The sequence below is a fragment of the Ambystoma mexicanum genome, chromosome 2p (genome assembly GCF_040938575.1).
Source record: "Ambystoma mexicanum isolate Mex_15411 chromosome 2p, UKY_AmexF1_1, whole genome shotgun sequence".
Lineage (NCBI taxonomy): Eukaryota > Metazoa > Chordata > Amphibia > Caudata > Ambystomatidae > Ambystoma > Ambystoma mexicanum.
This window is the reverse complement of record NC_090923.1, coordinates 726445806-726464037: the sequence shown is the minus strand read 5'-3', so window position 1 is coordinate 726464037 and position 18232 is coordinate 726445806. Positions and strand designations below refer to the sequence as shown.

The following is an 18232-nucleotide window of genomic DNA, read 5'->3' as shown; positions in this document are numbered from 1 at the left end:
ATTTTTGGCGGGTGAGAAGCCCATTGAAACGAATGGGCGTGCAGGAGGCTTGACGGGTGATACAGCTGTTTACAAGGCGGGTGACACCCGCCAAAAGCGTGTGAGTTGAGAGCTATGCCCCTGATTCCCCCGTGGCATAACAAACATTTGAATATGCACGAATTTCATTGACTGGCCCCATCTGGCTGGAAAGACAACTATATGGTTAAACAAATCCTCTGCCAACGAACACTCTCGCTTAGCTGTCAAATGAAATCTGTAGCAGTGGAGAGTTTATATAGTAACACGCACACACTGTATCCCCACCTCCTACTATATTCCCGCCCACAACAAGCACGCTAGTCTAATTCAAATCGGACCAATGGTAAGATATCAACAACACCGCTAGCCGCACCCCTCGCATTAATCATCCTCTCACAGTGGTCACTTCTCATTTCGCCTGTCTAATCAGGGAGAGCGAGTACGTCATCGGCCAGGTCTGATACAGCCAGCCAGATTTCCTTCCCGGCACAGGTCAATCGGCTGTAACTCTGCAGCGTTCCGCTCTCTCACCCGAGGGAGCAAGCAACCCTTTCATCGTCTTGGAAATGCAAAACAAATCGGTGTCGGTGTCACCTGCGTGGCGTCACAAAAGTCTCGAACTAGTGAACATTTTTCATTTAAAAAATATTCAATCACTCGGGCGGTGCGCCGGCTGCAGTTAAATAACTGATCAACTTGCATTATGACATTTTTTCCATTACAGAAACATGCGAGTTTTGAATAGTTGGCTTTCTTTCGAAAACCAGCAGTCTAATTTGCTCTTTCAGATGGATGAGGGGAAAACACATTTCTGCCCCCTGAGACTATTTCCAACCATCTAAAATAACCAAGAATCCAATACGAAGATAGGCTGCTTGGTTCTGCTCTGCAGGTGTGAGTGGGAAACCCATTAAAAACAGCAAGTAAACTGGCAGAGGGTCGGAAACACGCCCAGAGGGGGATTTCTCACGAGATCACAGAAAGTTAACTTCTGAAAAAATCATGTCACATTGATGCACATGTTTTCTTTCATAGTTGTTAAAATAGATTGAGCTACTGGTTTAAACGATTCAATCTTTATCCATCAAATACATGTTCCTAGTCTAGGCTTAAGGCTTTTTGATACAGAAGAACATGTATATAAATATCAAGCTCGCGACCGTGTCTCATACGACCAGGTCCCAGGTGTCCTTCTTCTATTTTTCTGGTGGTTCTTTGCAGTTTAGTCCCCTTTCTATTTTCAGTCATTTTTTTTTTTGTTCCAACCCTCTGCTAGCGGAAGGACCCTTCCTTGAGCTGTTTCGTGTAGTGCCTGTTCAGAGCGGTTCCCAGTGCCCTGGAGTACTCTCCCCCGCAGAGGCCGGGCTGTTATTGTGTGATAATCTATTCTCCTCCAGCATCAGCAGGCCCCGCCCGGACAGCTTCAGGGCCTCTGTACAGCCTGCCTTTCTCCCCACCCCCTACACAGGTAAATACACTACATTCCGTTTTTTCGGACGCTGCTTATACGAGAGCAGACCATTATTGGCCTTGGGGGAGGGGTTGTTGATCATGTATTTGATGCTCTTGGGCGGGATGGCAGATGTTATCCGTGGTTCGATCAGTCCCGATCTGAATGGTTGGGTGAGTTACAATGTGATCGTTCTTGAGTTGGGTTGTAGATAGGTCACTTTCTATCGTTGGGGTGGTTTGTGGTTGCTGTGTTTGTTCAAACACCACCTGGTCTTGGATAGTGAGCTAGCCATGGGCAGACTACTTCCATCATTTGTGTGACAAGGTGGTGAAAGCCGTGGTTATACCACCATTTACCTTTACGTTAGATGGGCGTGCAGTTGGTGTTGGCATGAGTAATGGACAAATCGACCCTGTCTGCCTTATATTGGATAAGAATCGTGGACTTTAAGTTTCCTTGGGAAGAAGGGGCGTAAGTTATATGAGCCAAGGGTAGGTGGGCCTTTACTGTCCTTTTGGTGGGCACGAATCGTAGGCTAGAGGCAACTATTGGGCTATTGAAAAATACATAGTGACCAAGTTTTCAAATGATAATTTCTTTGCAGTGTGTTGGTTAAAATCTGAATTTTAAGAGGGTCACATTGGTTGTAAAAAAATGAATCGCAAAGAATGAGAAAGTTTGGAGACTAGTTAAGGGGCTGTTGTTGGTTGTATTGGCCATTTGAAAGAATGTCCCTTGCCTCGCTGAAAATAGTGACATGTCATCTTTTGTAAGAGTGAACACGGATGCATGTTGGTAGATGATATAAACTTTAAGATTTCCTTCATATGACAATGTTGTATTTTTGGGACGGTGATCCCATTGCTCTGTCAAGGCAATTTGTTGCACATGTAAATGCGAACCAAAGGAGGGAGATACCCTTTTAGTTTGTGAGGTATGCCAGTATGAGCAATGGACACATAGTTAGTCTTGGAGGGGATGGGAGGTACTGGTAATGAGCCATGGGCAGATTGGGTGGTGATCAATTGTCGTGCATTGTTGGTCATGAGCTGGACTTGGTATGAACTTTAGAAGAGCTAGGTGGCGGAGATCACTTCTGCCCATTTTCATAGACTCTTCTAACTTGAATGTGGGATTGAGTTTGGGATGGTGTGGGAATATACCACTACTTGGGGATGGGTAGAGCGGGGAACATGGTCAGACAGCAGAAGCAAAAGTCAGTGTTGTTTAGATAACACTCAGAGATTTGTATTGAGTGATATTTAATCATGCAGTTTATAGGCTTCATGTCTCATTGAATGAGCTGGGGGAGTGATCCGATTTAGCTAATGGCATGCAACGATATTTCCAGGGATGTATACTCCACTTCTGCAGATACAAAATCACGACCATAACCAATTACTTTTCCTAGTTCCTGTTTTTTGTTTACACCATAGTATTTGCTTAAATACGTTTTAATAATTAAAATATTAATTGTACTATTATGCTACATATCAGATACCTACAGAGCCTTCTGGAGTAAACTGAAACAAATTGATTTTTTTTTTGTGTAGCAGTCCTTTGAAGTAGCAGTACGTGAATCTAGATGAAAATGTGTTGTGAATAGTCATGTGGTTCACTAATTACAATAGTCTACCTTTTAGGGTGACAAGGGGTGTGTGTATTCTCCTAAAAAATTATGTATGCTTTTAGGGAGTTGTAATGCCGTTGTTTTTTCGTTGCACCATTATGCTTTTTTTATTGAGAGTGATGTAACTTGTAGTATCACTTTAATATCGTTTGAATGGGGGCGATCTGCTTGAATTTTCTGTATTGACCTCCCCTTACTGGTTAGTGAAATAAAGGAGATTTTACGCTCCAGGTTGACATATTTTGTATTGTTCGGAGCAAAATTCCCAACTTCGTCATATGCATGAGAAAATAATTTGCAAAAATTTGGGAAATTCTACCCATCCCCAAGCAGTGGTATATGTGTTTGCCAGATGGGTCTGTGCAGCCTGTAAATAACAGATTAGAATCCTGGTGGATATAACTCTGCATTTTATCATTCGAAAGGGAAATTGGTACCTTCGAAGTTGTGAGATGCCTAGAATGTTTTCTTATTTCTCCTAGCCTACTTTTTCTTGTCACGGTTCTTAATCTTTAGCTGACCCCACTTCTGCACTTGAAGAGTATCCACACATTAATTGAAAACCTTTCCACTTCTGTGCATAACACCCATCATTCGCTAATAAGCCTCTTGTCTATATCCAAGTCCCTGGGTGCAAAGTGTGTCACTGTCTCCTGCTGGGAGGATGGGATGTGAAGACGGAGGAAGGGTAGAACTAGGAGTGATGAGGATTATATGTCAACGATTTCGGTTTTCCTCTTCATCCCTCTTACCAGTACTTGAAGTTGAGGCATTCACGATCTTAAATCCCAAAAAATCCACATCGTAAATGGAAAATGCTGACACATGGGTGATTTTATTCATGCATCCAAATTGAAAACTTTAAAAAGCAGACAGCAGCACATCCTTGCCAAACCTGTCCACTTCCCGATCACCCCCACACAGGCAATACTGCTGCACCAAGGTATGTCAAGTTTCCCACGTTGCTACCCTGCCAATCTCAACTAAGTAATCGAATTTTGCTCATACCCAAAAGGCTACCAGTCCCATTGTAGACCTCTCCCAAATCTCTGGACGAATAGATGGAAACGCCTGTTGTGCAATAATACTGGATATAATCTATCTGCAGAGTGTTTTTTAAAAAAAAAATATTTGAGGGGTGGGGTAGGTGGCCTATACTTGCCCAATCCACCAAAAGTGCCATAAAGACTCATTTGTGAAAAAGAGCGGCTCCAATAAATGGACCAGTACAGATCTTGCATCCTAAAAATTAAACCAAATGACAGTCCGAGTGTAAAGAAGATTTGAAATAAGGGCAGACAATCTTCTGGTGCTTATGGAAAGCCTAAATACTGGGCCCACATGTAGTACAAATTCCCAAGGTCTCACAAGAAGTAAGGGATGCCTAAATACATGATTAACTCAATTAAGCACCTTGCATTAGGGATGGCCGCCAGGAAGATCACATTCATTGACAGAAACATAACATTAAGCATAAAAGGTCCAAAAGGATGTTACTGTATAGTTCTCAAAACCAATTGTGAACGTCATGCCAGCACCAATAATCTCACATTAGTTCTAGCAATGATCAAAACGGAAACTTGTTGCTGCCTGAGCGGGTCAACTGAAATAGATCGCAGCACTGAAAGGGGGGCGGGAGGGCAAGTTGTCCGCAAACACCTCCTACCACAGCCGTAAACAGAATGCATCTAATATACTTTATGAAAGCAAGTTGGCCTGGAAGAATACACTCGGATTCGGGATAAAATGGAATTTAAAAAAGATGGGTAAAAGAGCAGAGGGCTTCCAATGCGGATCACAAAATAACTGTGGTACATATAGAAAAAACACAGGCATGTTTGTAAACGCATAACGCCAACATAATCAAGTTCAAAGGCGTAGCAGAGCCTCCAAGCTGGTCCAAGGAACCGTTGTTTTGGGTTTCTGAACGTTGAGTTCCGCGTTTGTAATGATACAAAGGTATCTTATTGGAAGCACAGGTCTACTTAATGTATCTATCACACAAACAAATCTATTCCGACAGTCTGAAAAGACGAGACTACTTCGACATGGACTATCTTGTCCGTTTCGGTGGTACCTATAGTCCCTGCTTATGGGAGTAACCACCACCATTGATAATGGAGTTGTAGGTGTCGGACTGTACCTCTCCCATGCAGCACCCTATGAAATCTATACATGTAATGCTCCCCATTGCACTATAGCAGCCGGTGCTGTTTCTAGGAAATCACTATCAACTTTGGTTCTTGCCACCAGGCCCCTTGTAACGTCACCGAACTGCCATTGGTAAGTTACATACAGCACACTGCTTTGTTTCTATGGCTACTCAAATGAAATGCCGGATCTCTGACTGCCCTTAACATGGCAGTCAGCTGTGACATAGCTTACACGCATGCCCAGTTCCGTGTCCCATAAGCGCAGCGGTTCATTTACTTCATAGATCCAAACTTGAGGCTGTCTGAGCAGTTGAGCAGGCAACTCTTGATTTTTTGAGTGTGTAATGCTGGTGACTTGACGAGATGAGGCCCGAGAAGGGAGGCCTGCCTGGCTGCCTCAGTCTCCGTCACAAAAAGAGATCACTCAGCGGCTCCAGCATTGAAAGTCACACGAACAGGTGACAGTACTCCCAATTGCGAGATAATACTTTAAACAAGCCACTATTGGATTACATCCACGTAGTGCAACAGGAATGAACACTTGGTGCATTGGAATTAGGCCACAGCATTTCCAGTTGGCAAGCCAACCACAAAGACTGCTTCTTGGCACCCCTTTCTTTTCTGTAGCAATGGTGTTGGTGATATTTTGGTGGCTATGCCACTGAAATAAATAAAATGCGGCAAAACCAAAAATGACATTCAGGAGTCATAGTTTGATTGCTTAGTACTGGCAGAAACAGAACTCTTCCTTCGTGCAGAACCTCTTGCTCCAATTAATGTGAGATCCTGGGTTGGATTCGGATGTGAACTCTTACTGTTAATCATCAGGCCATCATGGTTCCATATCGCTCTTGTCTTATTCCATCCTTTGTGGGGATTGAACCTGAAGTAACTTTTATCCATTAAAGAGCAATATTACCGTTCTTTTCCTGACAGTTGGCCTAGCAAATTCTTAACTCTCACACCAGACCTGCAGGGTGTGTTCCTTCGTTCACATACCCGACCTATAAGAAAAATGCACCTGCCTCATGGTGATGGGTGACAAACTATTTACCAGTGCTTTCTGTAAAATGGTTCACGTCACCATAAGAACACTTCATATTTGGTGCAATGCTGCCATGCACAGCGAACTTTTAGTTGCCATTTACTGCAAACAGAGTTTGTTAGCATTAAATGACAAATTGAAGTTTCAAACATCCCCCATACTCTCAAGAAAAGTTGAGTACCATACAAATGGTACTCGCCTGCCATGAAAAGTCTTCGCCAATGTGAGTGGGCTTGTAGATTTTGCTAGCCCTGCAAGGTAATACAACAGTGGTGGTTGGCACTTTGGTGAAAACTCCCAGGGCTGGCTTCAGGCAAAACAGTAGAAGTGTTAATTGGTAATCCTCTTTGAGAACCGCAAAATCACAGAAACTTCTGGTGATGTTCCTTAATTGAAATCTGCAGGTATAACACAATTAGGTCTCACTTAGGAATTATTTATTGTAGGATTTCTGTTTTTTAAAGTGACTAGTTCGGGCAAAAGGATTTACAACCTGCAAATTCAACAATATGAAAACCTTCTAATAGCTTGGGTACTAGAATAAATATTAACACGCCCCTTCCTTTGTTCTTCCATGGGAATGTGTATTTGTGTTCTTGTCTAACTGATCGGATATCTTGACACAAATAGGTTCTCTTCGATTCATTGAATGTTTCAATCTGTTAAATCGATTATCACAAATTTCATCTGGTAGGGAAAGCAGGCACGAATTTGGAAAGGGGGATGGCTATCCCTTCCCGATTTTGAAGCCTATTGGACGGCGGCACAGGCGTCCGATCTGCTAGATTAGTATGATCTAGGGCACATATGCAAATTGAGAGGGCGATTCTTGCCCTCTCGCTCCGAAGGGCAGGCATTCTTACCTCATTGCCCTGGGTAACTAGGCCACCTAACATGGTTGAACTTACCTGCTGCGCCTGGAAGAAGGTAGAGGGCACAAACCGGAATGAGCTACTGTACTCCTCGCTTCACCCGTTTTAAGTATGTACCATGGATCCCACTCACGTGAGAGAAGGTTCTTGTTCAATGTGTGGAACGGTTAGGTATCGCTTGTTGGCAGGGTTTATGATCAGTTTCTCACGCTGGACGAATTTAAGGCTGGGGGGAGGTTTTGGCATTAGACACTTTTGTCTATTTTAGGTTGTGGGTCAGGATGAAGGAAAGGTTTCCTGACTTCCACTGGGAGCCCCATATTGCACCCTCCTACACAAGATGATTAGCTTGTATGCTGCCATGATTAATAAAGCTATGGGTTGGGCCGCAGATTCCAGGACGGAGTGGGAGGACGCCCTTGGTGCCCCCCTTTCGGCAAAGAATGGGGATAGTGCTCCATGGAGACACGAATGGTGGCCATCAATAGCAACTTCAAGTTAATACACTTTACATTTTTACACCAATACTATCTGACCCCAATGGATATCCAGATTCTTCCCTGAGGCACTAGACTTGTGCCAGTGATGTAGTGTTTGCCATGCGTCCGTTTTGCATTTAGCTTGGGACTGTCCCCGAATCCAGTCTTTTTGGGCACAGCCAGGGCTCTAGATAGGGTTTTGGCGTGAGAGTATTTTACTCCCAGTTTTTAGAATCGGAGAGTAAATCCAATTTCTAGAGTACAAATTTGTTTCCTGCTTTCGGAAGAAAGTTTAAAAAAAAGCGTCTGACCACTATCCCATTTGTGCATAAAATTAAAACATTAGTGACAAAGAATTTGTTGATAGGTACTATCCAGCTTCATCTTCATTATACTTGGACACTAAAACTCGGTTAAGAGCTGCTGGAGATGCCAGCTAGTTATTTCATAAATGAAGTCCCTCTATCAGCATTGCTTTTCTGCCTCTCTGGCCTACTGTTGCTGCCTGGCACTACCTGCTTGGCAGCCACTCCATGTTTATTCTTCATCTCTCCTTCCCTTTGCTACTGATTCCCCTGTCTTTCACATTCTGGTGTTCTGCCTCTCACCCTTAAGTGTTGCTATGCCACGTTTTGAGTTATGTTGCTCTGTCACTCTGCCTTCTATTATTGCTGTTTCCCTCCTACATTGTGCTGCATCGGTTGATAACTCCCCTTCCTCTCTCATGTCATTACTCTGGCTATATCTGTGTTTTAATTTTCTCTGCTGTGATTGCTACTTGTTTTGATTATCTTTTTTCACTGCCTCTTATGTTATTGGCCTGCCTTTCTCTAATCTGGATTTTCTATTTACAGCTCTCCCCATCTGCAGTTGATATGTTTTTTTAATTTTTTATTTTACTGTCTCTATTTGTCTCTTTTGGTCTGCTTCTATCCTTCCCCTCTATTGTGTGTGTCTCCCATTATTTACCTCTGTTTCCCTTCTCACTTTCTACGTTGCTCTCTTATGTAGCTCATTGGTTTCTCTATTGCTTGAATTCCTTATTTGGATTGCCTAATATGTTCTGTTTTCTCTGCCTCTCCCTTCGTCCCCCACTTTAGTGCTTAGGTTCAGAGTTGCTCTTTCTTTCATTTTTGTTTTTTGACATAGCACCAGTACATATTCATAAAGCTGAAAATGTCTTTTCCATTTACAAATCCAGTGCAGCTTTACCGTTGGGTGCACTATCTAGATGTGTGCAAACTTTCTTTTGGCCATTAGACTGGGAATTAGTTAGAGGGTTGTCTCGCCAGATGCAGCACTTGCTTGAATGCAGATTATTTTTACCAGCACTGTAGGCCATTACAAGTATAAGAGACATAAGTTGAAAGCTAAGCCAGCTCTGTTACAATTGAATGTTTACCTGCATCTTAAACACATACCTCTGATGCAGACTCATTAACTCGCCTATCAACAGGATTTGAACTAACAGGATACACAATTCCCAACATGCCGTTGACTCGGAAAGGCACACAGGTTAGAGCACTGGCAGTTCCATGTGAAGCTTGCCTGACATAACTGGCTTGTCAAAAGCTCTCGGCCTGTTTGGACTATCCTACATGAGTCAGGAGCTTCATAATGAGGCTTTGAAATGTGCTAGATTTTTGGCAGTGAGACTCAGTAATTGAACATAGGAGAAGCAGAAGTTTTGAAACGCACAAGACTGAGTAGGAGAGATTGAAGTATATGACAGTAGTGCCATCTTCTCACACTGACCGCCAGTGTAAATCACACCAGCTCCGGAGGATGGTGGGGAGGATCTATGTGAAAATACCAAATTATTTACTGCAAGGTCGAAAATCTTGAATGTAAAACACATTTTCTGTATGTTTAATGTGGGGGGACCCCCTGCACCCCACCTTCCTCCACGTCTGCCCACATTATTAAATACCCATACGCAACCACCCCCCGCCCCCACCATATATTTCTTTGGGGGAAAGTTTCCATGCAAGGGTTTCTACTCGCAGTACTGGGATTCAGTATTTTGTAGTGATACTGGTGCTCAGTACTTTAGCTTGCTGCAGAAAATGCCATCACATGTTTGTGCTCTGCCATTACAGCAGCTCTTTTATGAAATTCAGGTATTGTCCCAAAACATAGAAGTTCTGCTAAGAAATGTGGGCATGATGCAGTCAGCCCTGCTGTGAATAATTGGCACTGTGCCATGACATGCGTATAGCAGCTCTGCGGATAAATTACGCACTTTGTCTGAATATATAGCAGTCCTGTTGAGAGGTACCGGCACAATCTGTGCCACTGAAAATATATAAAGTACTGCTTCTACCTGCATCCATTATACCCGCTTGCGGTGGGCAAGTAGTCAGAAAGGGAGTAAAGTTCAGACCAAATGCCCAGCTATTCCTTGCTCTCTAAGACAACCACCCTATGTACATTGCCCAATCGTGCATGCACACAAACGCATGCAATCTTAAGACTTACACAAATAAAATCTTCATATAGAACATCAAAAGCTTTTCTTTCTGACAAACGCTAAACTGCTTGCGGGGAGTCTCTCATAAAACTTCGACATCAAGAGTCCCAAGCCATTAAATGCAATTGATGTGCTTCTGTGATGGAAAGAACACACACAAAGTATGAAATACCAATGCTGCTGCAACTGTGCTGCCTCTATTAAAGCTGATTAAAACAGGAAAGCAAAGCACAAATGCAGCCCTTGTTAAAGACAATATATCATTTTACATAATACTATGTGTCCTAAAGCAATGTGAAAAGCATGTTCATGATTCAATAACACTGTAACCTTAAAAATGTAAGCAGTTGAACGTAGAGAACAAAACACAAATTCCTTTCTATAGTACTCAAAAAGTATTATCTTGATAGAATTATTAACAGAGCGTGTTTGAAAAAAGAAACGGACCAGGACTCTTCCCAGTTGATTCTTTCAAGGAACTGTGTGGATTGCTAAAGTAAAGAGTGGATTTGCAAGCTGCTGCTGGCTAGGCTGTCACAAGTGAACAGCATGATTTATGGGGATGCTGCTACAAACAGCCTGTGTACGCTGTACGCAAGGAAGAATTAAAAGGGCCGTATTAACAAGATTTCTGTGCTTAAAAAGGCCTGATAACGCACCTTATCTGGAGGGCTGGGCACAGGTGTTCGAAAGGATTGAGGGCATTGCGGGAATGAGGGTAACCCTGTTCCCAACGGTGGCTTTGCTGGTTTACACGCTCGAGGTGCCTAAGCATGTTATAAAGTGATTGGGTTTGTTGCCACTATTGGCCAGGAGGAGAATGGCCATGGTTTGGGGTAGAGGACATGCTCCCACATACTAATAGTGGAAGTCTGTTATGTTGTTATGAAGCTGAGGCGGTTTATGGAACTATAGTGCTCCACGGCCTTGAGACTGAAATCGAATCGGGGTCCATATATTGCATATTTAATTTCCATCAGCAGTGGTGTATTTGTGGGATCTGATCAGTAAGCTAGCTGATGAGTCCGGACACACTCTGTTTTCTTCACTCCTTGGCTGTAAATTTGTTCATGGCTGGGGGTGGAAGGTGGTGTATAACCCCTTCCTCTTCTCGTTGCGTCCGTATCGCCCCAATGGCTAAGTTGGACACATCTGTTTCTACTTGGAATGGCTTATCCAAATCGTAATGTTACAAGATTGGTGCCTCAGTAAATACAGTCTTTAACTTCTTGTTAATCGGCTTTTGATCCTAGGGGAATGTAATCAGCTTTTTGGGAAGTCGTGTCATAGGTGTGATGGTATCTGAAAAGTTACTGATGAATCTGCGATTAGAAGTTTGCAAACCCCAGAAATGACTGAATTTCTTTCTCACATTGTGGAGACGGCCGTTTGGTTACTGGTTGCACTTTCTTGTTATCCTTGACTACTCCAGTGGGAGTGAGTATAAATCCTCAAAACTAAACTCTATTTGTATGAAATTCACAGTTCTCCAATTTTGCAAATGGTTTCTAAGTCTGTAATTGTTTTAGAACTGCCTTAACATGCTGAACATGTTGCTTAACTGTTACTCAGATTAATATGTTATCGATGTTCACTATGACAGACATCCTGGTAACCATGCAACATCTCCTGCATAAAGTGCTGAAAGTCAGCTGGAGAATTATGCAAGCCAAAAGGCATTGTTATGTATTCAAAGAGGCCAAACCTGGTGCGGAAGGCTGTCTTCGACTCATCACCTTCCTTCACCCGAATGAGATGATATGCCTCTCTTAGTTCCAACTTTGTGTACATTTTTGCTGCTTTCAGTTGATCCAGTAACACCGAAATCAACGGCAGAGGGAATATAGCATTTTGTCAATGTACTGTCGTAAATGTTGTGTTGCCTTGTCTGAGGGAGCATAAATACGACTCTATGGAAGTTTCGCATTAAGCTCAAGGTCAATTACACAATCATGTGATCTATGCTGGGGGGTACTTCTGCTTTTGTCTTGTTAAAACGCTCTGCAAATTCTCTATATTCTTCTGGGAGAGCAGTAGCCACAGCCCCTTCTGCCAAAAATGTAGTGGTAATGCTTAATGCCTCCTTCAAATGTGAAGCACACTGTTGAGTGTGAAACGTCAAGGAGCGTTCATCCCAGTTGATGATGGGGCTGTGTGTTACCAACCAAGGCATTCCCAAAATTAAACCAAACTGAGGTGCTGCTATGAGATCAAATGTTATTATTTATCCATGCCCTGACATGCACAACATTCTGAGGGGTTGTGTTTGGTCTGGAAGTTAAACCCAAACCAGACACTTCCTTGGGAATGGTGGGTACCCCCAGTTTAGCTGCTAGTGCAATACCAAGGACATTCCCTGTCGCTCCTGTATCTGCCATAGCAGTAATGGTTTCTTTAGTGTTGGCAAAGAGTAGTGTTACCAGTAAGTACAACTGAGGCGTCTTATCCTGGACTGTGTTTGCTACTGAATTTGGGAACTCTGATGCGATCACGCTTGGTGTTGTTGTTCCCTCACCTACTGAGTCCATTCTTTTCCCTTCGTTGATTGGTACTACATGCTGGAGTATTTGGACTGTTTTGTATATAATGGCCTCACTTATCACAATATAAACATGTTATTTGTTCGCCTCTTTCCTCAGAAGTTAAAGTACCCCTTACACACTCAATTTGCATGGGTTCCCCATCTGATTGACGAACATTCATTTCACTACCCTTGTCTAACTGAGCAAAAGGAACTACCTCCAATTTCTTCTTTTCCCCTTTCCCCTGACCTATCCTATGATCTATTCTTAAAGCCAAATCAATCAGGGCACTACAAGAATCTGGCTGTGGCTCCACATGGGCTATGGTGACCTTTAGTGCCTCTTGCGAACCTTGGTAACACACCAACTGTTTTGGCTCAGGCCATTCATTCTCAACTACAGGTCTGCTAAACTGTGTCACATAGGTGACGAAATCTCTAGTTCCTTGCTGAAGTGCAAGCTGTTCCTTGTCCTGAGCCAAAGAGACATTTATTCGGTCAAATATTTGACCAAACTCTGCCGAGAACTGATTCCCGTCATAAAGTATCGGATCGTCCTTTTGCTCTAAAGGAATAGCCCAGGACAACGCAAACCCTGCCCCCCCCCCGGTAAATAAGAAATTGCAAATGCTGTTCTAGTCTGTGTAGGTTCAAATGCAGTGGGTTTACAGAGAAAGTGTAATCTATACTGCCAAGAAAGTTGCACCACACTGTGTCTGATTGATTTGGAGGAGTCTGCCGGTGCGTACTCTATGCAATCAACCCACTGACCTGGGTCTTTAAACTCTCTCCCCCCCCCCCCCCAACCCCCTGCATGTGCTAACTGTACTTGTATTTCCCGAAGTGCCTTCTGCTAAAGGTGGAGAGGCAGACTCCATTTGACTTGGGTGTTTTTTATATCCCGTGTCGAGGCCTGGTGCTTGTCAAGCCCGCAGGAGTTCCACACAACTCCTTCCTGACCACGGAAGCCGAATGAAAGTCTACCCTCCCACCTTGGTTGGCACGGGTTTCTTATTATTAAGAACAGGTAACCACGAGATAGCCAATGGGGGGGGGAGGTGGGGAAGAGGGTTAGGGAGAAGTTGTGGATTGGGAGGGGGCATTGGGGAAAAATTGTAAAGAGGGTTAGGGAAGGGGGCTTAGGGGACAAAACATACCATAACAGAATTCACATTATACTTGTACACACACCCTACCCTGTACCCACCTAAGGCCCAATGGCAGATGGAAATGAGACGTGTCTTCCAGTTCCACAACACCTGCTGATTATTACACACCTGGCCTTCCTTAATCAAGGATACCTAAAAAGAGTACACCCTTTCTTACTTAAGGGCTCCTGAGCCTCTGGAGAACATGATGGCACCAGAGTTTTAGCACAAACGGGCAACAACAAGAAAAACACATTTAGCATGCATGTTTACAACCCCTTGGCAGGATTACTTGACATGTGGTAGCACGGAACATAGAGCTTAAGCACATAAAAGCGTTAGTTGCGTAAAGTTCAAAACACTTTTCACAAACTGCCCTCCATTCATGTTGACTTCACAGAATTACTGAGGATTTAGAATTCAAACATCCAGAATTTGTGCAAGAATGCCTGGGGAGCCTTTGCTGGACCTCCCCAGACTCTGTAGGGCGAGCGAGGTTCACGGTGACGCTCTTAGCGACCCGGTTGCATGTTGCTCTGCTCCATATGCGAATGCGGAGAAAGCTGCCAGCAGCACTTCCACAAGCGGCGGACCCGGTGGCCAACGAAAAGGGCAGCCGCCTCTGTCCTTGTCTCCTGCTACCTCCCAATCTCCTGCCGTGACGCTCCAGATACCTTAGCTTAAGAAGGCCTCTGTCTGTCCAACCCGCGACAACCCAGCTCCCCCCAAGAGTGATTCTTCCATTTTTGTTTTTTTCCCAGCACTGAAACTGAACACAGTTTCTGCCCAGCGTGGTAGTGACATGGTATTCTTGGAATGCAGAAGCTGGGAAATGAACACAAATAGAATTCAAAGGAGCAGAGGTTTTAAAAAAAAAAAAAATTCTAATTTTCCTTGCATGCTCATGATCCTTGAACACTGTTCTGTTGCCTGAATCCCCACAACCCATGGTTCATTTCATTCAAATTAGAAAGCTATGTTTTTCTGTGGGCTTTTTTTTTTACTACAGACTCTCAAATGGATCTGCTTTCCTGCTGCAATCCGCGTCTCAATCTTGTACATATTTCATATCAAGGTGTGCATTTTGTTACACTTTTATATTTTGTTTTTCCTTTAAGTTGGCACAACACACCCGTTGGCACCCGACATCTATAACATGTCATTCTCGAAAATCAACTTGACCACAAAATCTGCTACTACATTAGATTTCAGTGAGGATGAAGCGAGCCGTATTTTAGGGCTCATCACAGAGATAGATTGGGAGATGGTCCCAGACGAGAACCCAGATAGACTTGTTACTAAATTAGAGAGCCTAATTAGGAAGGACATTTCACAGAAACTCCACGCAACCACTCTAGCCCAATATCACAGGGCCCAAAGGATCCCAAGGGGACTTGGGGTTTATCTCCGTCCGACCCGGAGTTTGTCAAAAGGAGGGAACATATACTGAACAGGTGCTCACTAGATCTGATATTACTGACCATTGTGGAACTCTAAATCCTTAACTAAGGAACAATTGATTAGATTGCACTCAAGCGATGATCTATATAAGATCTTGGACGACACTAACCAACTATTGGATTCTTGCTGCAAGGATATAGAACAGCGTAAGTTTAGCAAATTTCAAAGAGACTCTTGACTATGCCAGAGATATAGTCTACACCTGGCAAGACTTCTATAATATCAACAGACCGACTCCGTTCAGACAGCCATCAGCACCTGGCAACACAGATAGTAGTGCCACCACGAGTGGGGCGGGAGACACAACTTCCACGACAAATACTTTGTTACACAAGTAGAAGTGATACGAAGTACACAACCAAGTGCCGGCTCCTCAACTACTACCCCAGCATCGGTCCCTTTTCTTAGATCTAGGAGACGGCAAAAGAAAGCCAAGGAACAAATAATGAGTCTTTAGTTATGAACATATTATCTAGACAACTTAGTAAGGCACAATTAGATGCTCTTAACTTGGGTTTGTCATTCATCCCAAGGAATAACAGCTCAAACCTAGAGGATCCCCAGACATATATCTGATATTGGATCATGATCCCACTAATATGATAAAACACCTGATCGAAAAGACTGTCAACAAAGCAAACTAATCTGATTAGAAAACCCCTTGAACAGCAGATTTTCTAATTAAGAAACATCTGGTGACACCAGTGTTCAGTGCATTTCCCAAGGTGCATACAAACATTACTAATCCCCCATTCCGCCCTACAGTGGCGGGTATTGAGAACCTATTTGATCCTTTACCATCTACCTGGATACAGCTCTACAACCATTAGTCCAACAGAACTCCACATTTTTGAAAGACGCGTCTCACCTTTTACCATTAGTGGGTGAGTTCGAACTTGGAGACCCGGAGATCATTCTTTTCTCCTCTATTCCCCATGGGGAGGGAATTGAAGCAATGGAATAGTTCCTACTTGGGCATGAGAATGTGAGAATGTCCCGATCCATAAGGTTTAAGCACTCCAACATCAATCTGATTCTCTACAACAATGGCTTCAGATATGATGGGAAATTCTATCTGCAGATTTCAGGGACATCAATGGAGTCCTCAGTGGCCCCATTGCCTATGCAAATATATTCATGTTCTAGTTTGAGAAGAACTACAGCTTGGAAAAGCAACCCTGGTCGTTCAGAATAATATTTTGGCAGAGCTATATAGATGTCTTTGCGAATTGGAAGGAAAGCAAATCAGAACTGACAATTTTTTGAATATCTCAACTGCCATGAACAGATCAAATTTACCCTATGGATAGAGGAACCCGACATACACTTCTTAGACATATTGGTTACCTACCTACACAAGGGGAGAATTACTTACCAACATATATAGGAAAATGACACATGTCAACAATAGATTGCATTTTAAGAGTTTCCACCCCTCACATCTGAAAGAGTGCCTGCCCTACTGCCAGTTTTTGAGACTTGAAAGGATTATTTCTAACACCGACGTGCTACAGAGAGAGTATGATGTCATGTCAGAGAGATTTAAGAACCAGAGCTATCCCGCAGATATATTAGGGAAGGCTACCCCGAGAACAGAGATGCATAGGAGAGAGGACCTCTTAAGACCAGGGCCTAAAAAGGACAGTTCCAGGATGATGCACACTCTACGCTTTTCTGCACAGAGCCACCAAGTGAGCAGAGATAGTAAAGAAAAATTGGGATCTGATCAAACTTGATCCCATCACTGCATCAACTGTTTCCTAGATCCACCCATGATGGCGTACAAGAGATATACACTAATTAGGGCAGAGACCTAAGCAGCCCACACAGAGTACTGCAAAAATCCAAAACCAGGGACATAAGCCTGTCTGAACTGTCAGCACTGTTAGTATCATCAAGGGGGACCATGTAAGACGCCCCCAACACGGGTAGAAAGATCATTCTACGTGACTTCGCCACGTGCGATAATAAACATTTTATTTATGTGCTCAGATGCCCTTGTGGGAAATACTATGTGGGGCAAACCATACGAAAAGCTAAAGATAGATGGACAGAGCAGAAGTCCAATATAAGAACGACACACTTAAATTCACCAATATACAGGCACTTCTGGGCAATTGTGTGAGGATTATCCCTGATGAGATGGGTCATTTTGGAGATAGTGAGTCCAAGAGGAGTTGATCTGATTTTAGAAAACGTGCACAGCCTGAATTACATTGGATTTACCATCTTGACGCAGTCGCCCCATTTGGAATGAAGGAAGATTTCTATTTAGGACCAGATCACTAAGAATTGGAATGGTGGTCTAATTGACTGTGCTTTGATTTATGTGTTTTGCTAACTCTGTCTGCTAAAATATACACACTTTTATACTGTAAACTCTAAGTAGGTAGATTAATACCATCACCATGTATGAGAACAAACTACATTATTTGAAGACTAACATTTGTGAGATGGTTACAGCTTTCCTGTGGTACCATTTGAATGACTTAGTCTACACAGACGTTCTGCCGGTCAATTTGGATGGGATAGACAACGTGATACATTTTTTTTTTGTGAAAACTTTATATATTTTCCAATAAAACATATAACAGGATCAACAATAGGTAACAATTCTCAAACATTCTAACATTAGTGTTTACAGAAAGTACAAACTATCAATGAGTAATTCCTAAAAGATTGTAATTATCCAATGAGCATATTAACAAACGTACCAATACCCTATTGTCGTCAACCCTCTATACACAATTAGTAAATTTGTATAAGATCTAAAACCAAGAAAAAAGAGGGAGAAAACATGAAGAAAGAGAAGAAAAAAAAACTAAGCACTCTACATAAAACATAGACCCACCCAGCATGCCTTATATTTGTCATAACCCACATGAACACGCAGTTATCAGATGTCATTCACTAATCCCACTTCTATGCACCATACAAATCATTAAAGGGCGACCATATATCCAAATAAATCTCTTCCTG

At 42.9% G+C, this 18232-nt stretch overlaps 1 protein-coding gene across 7 annotated transcripts in view; it reads left to right on the top strand.

Annotated features, from left to right (window-relative positions):
• The first annotated feature begins 1325 nt into the window (after positions 1–1325).
• Positions 1326–18232, top strand: part of BICRA (BRD4 interacting chromatin remodeling complex associated protein) — a 1420469-nt gene continuing 1403562 nt past the window's right edge. For all 7 annotated transcript variants that reach the window (XM_069644334.1, XM_069644339.1, XM_069644332.1 and 4 more), the window contains exon 1: positions 1326–1489. The gene's annotated coding sequence lies outside the window, so the exon portion shown is untranslated. The remainder of the gene's footprint in view (positions 1490–18232) is intronic.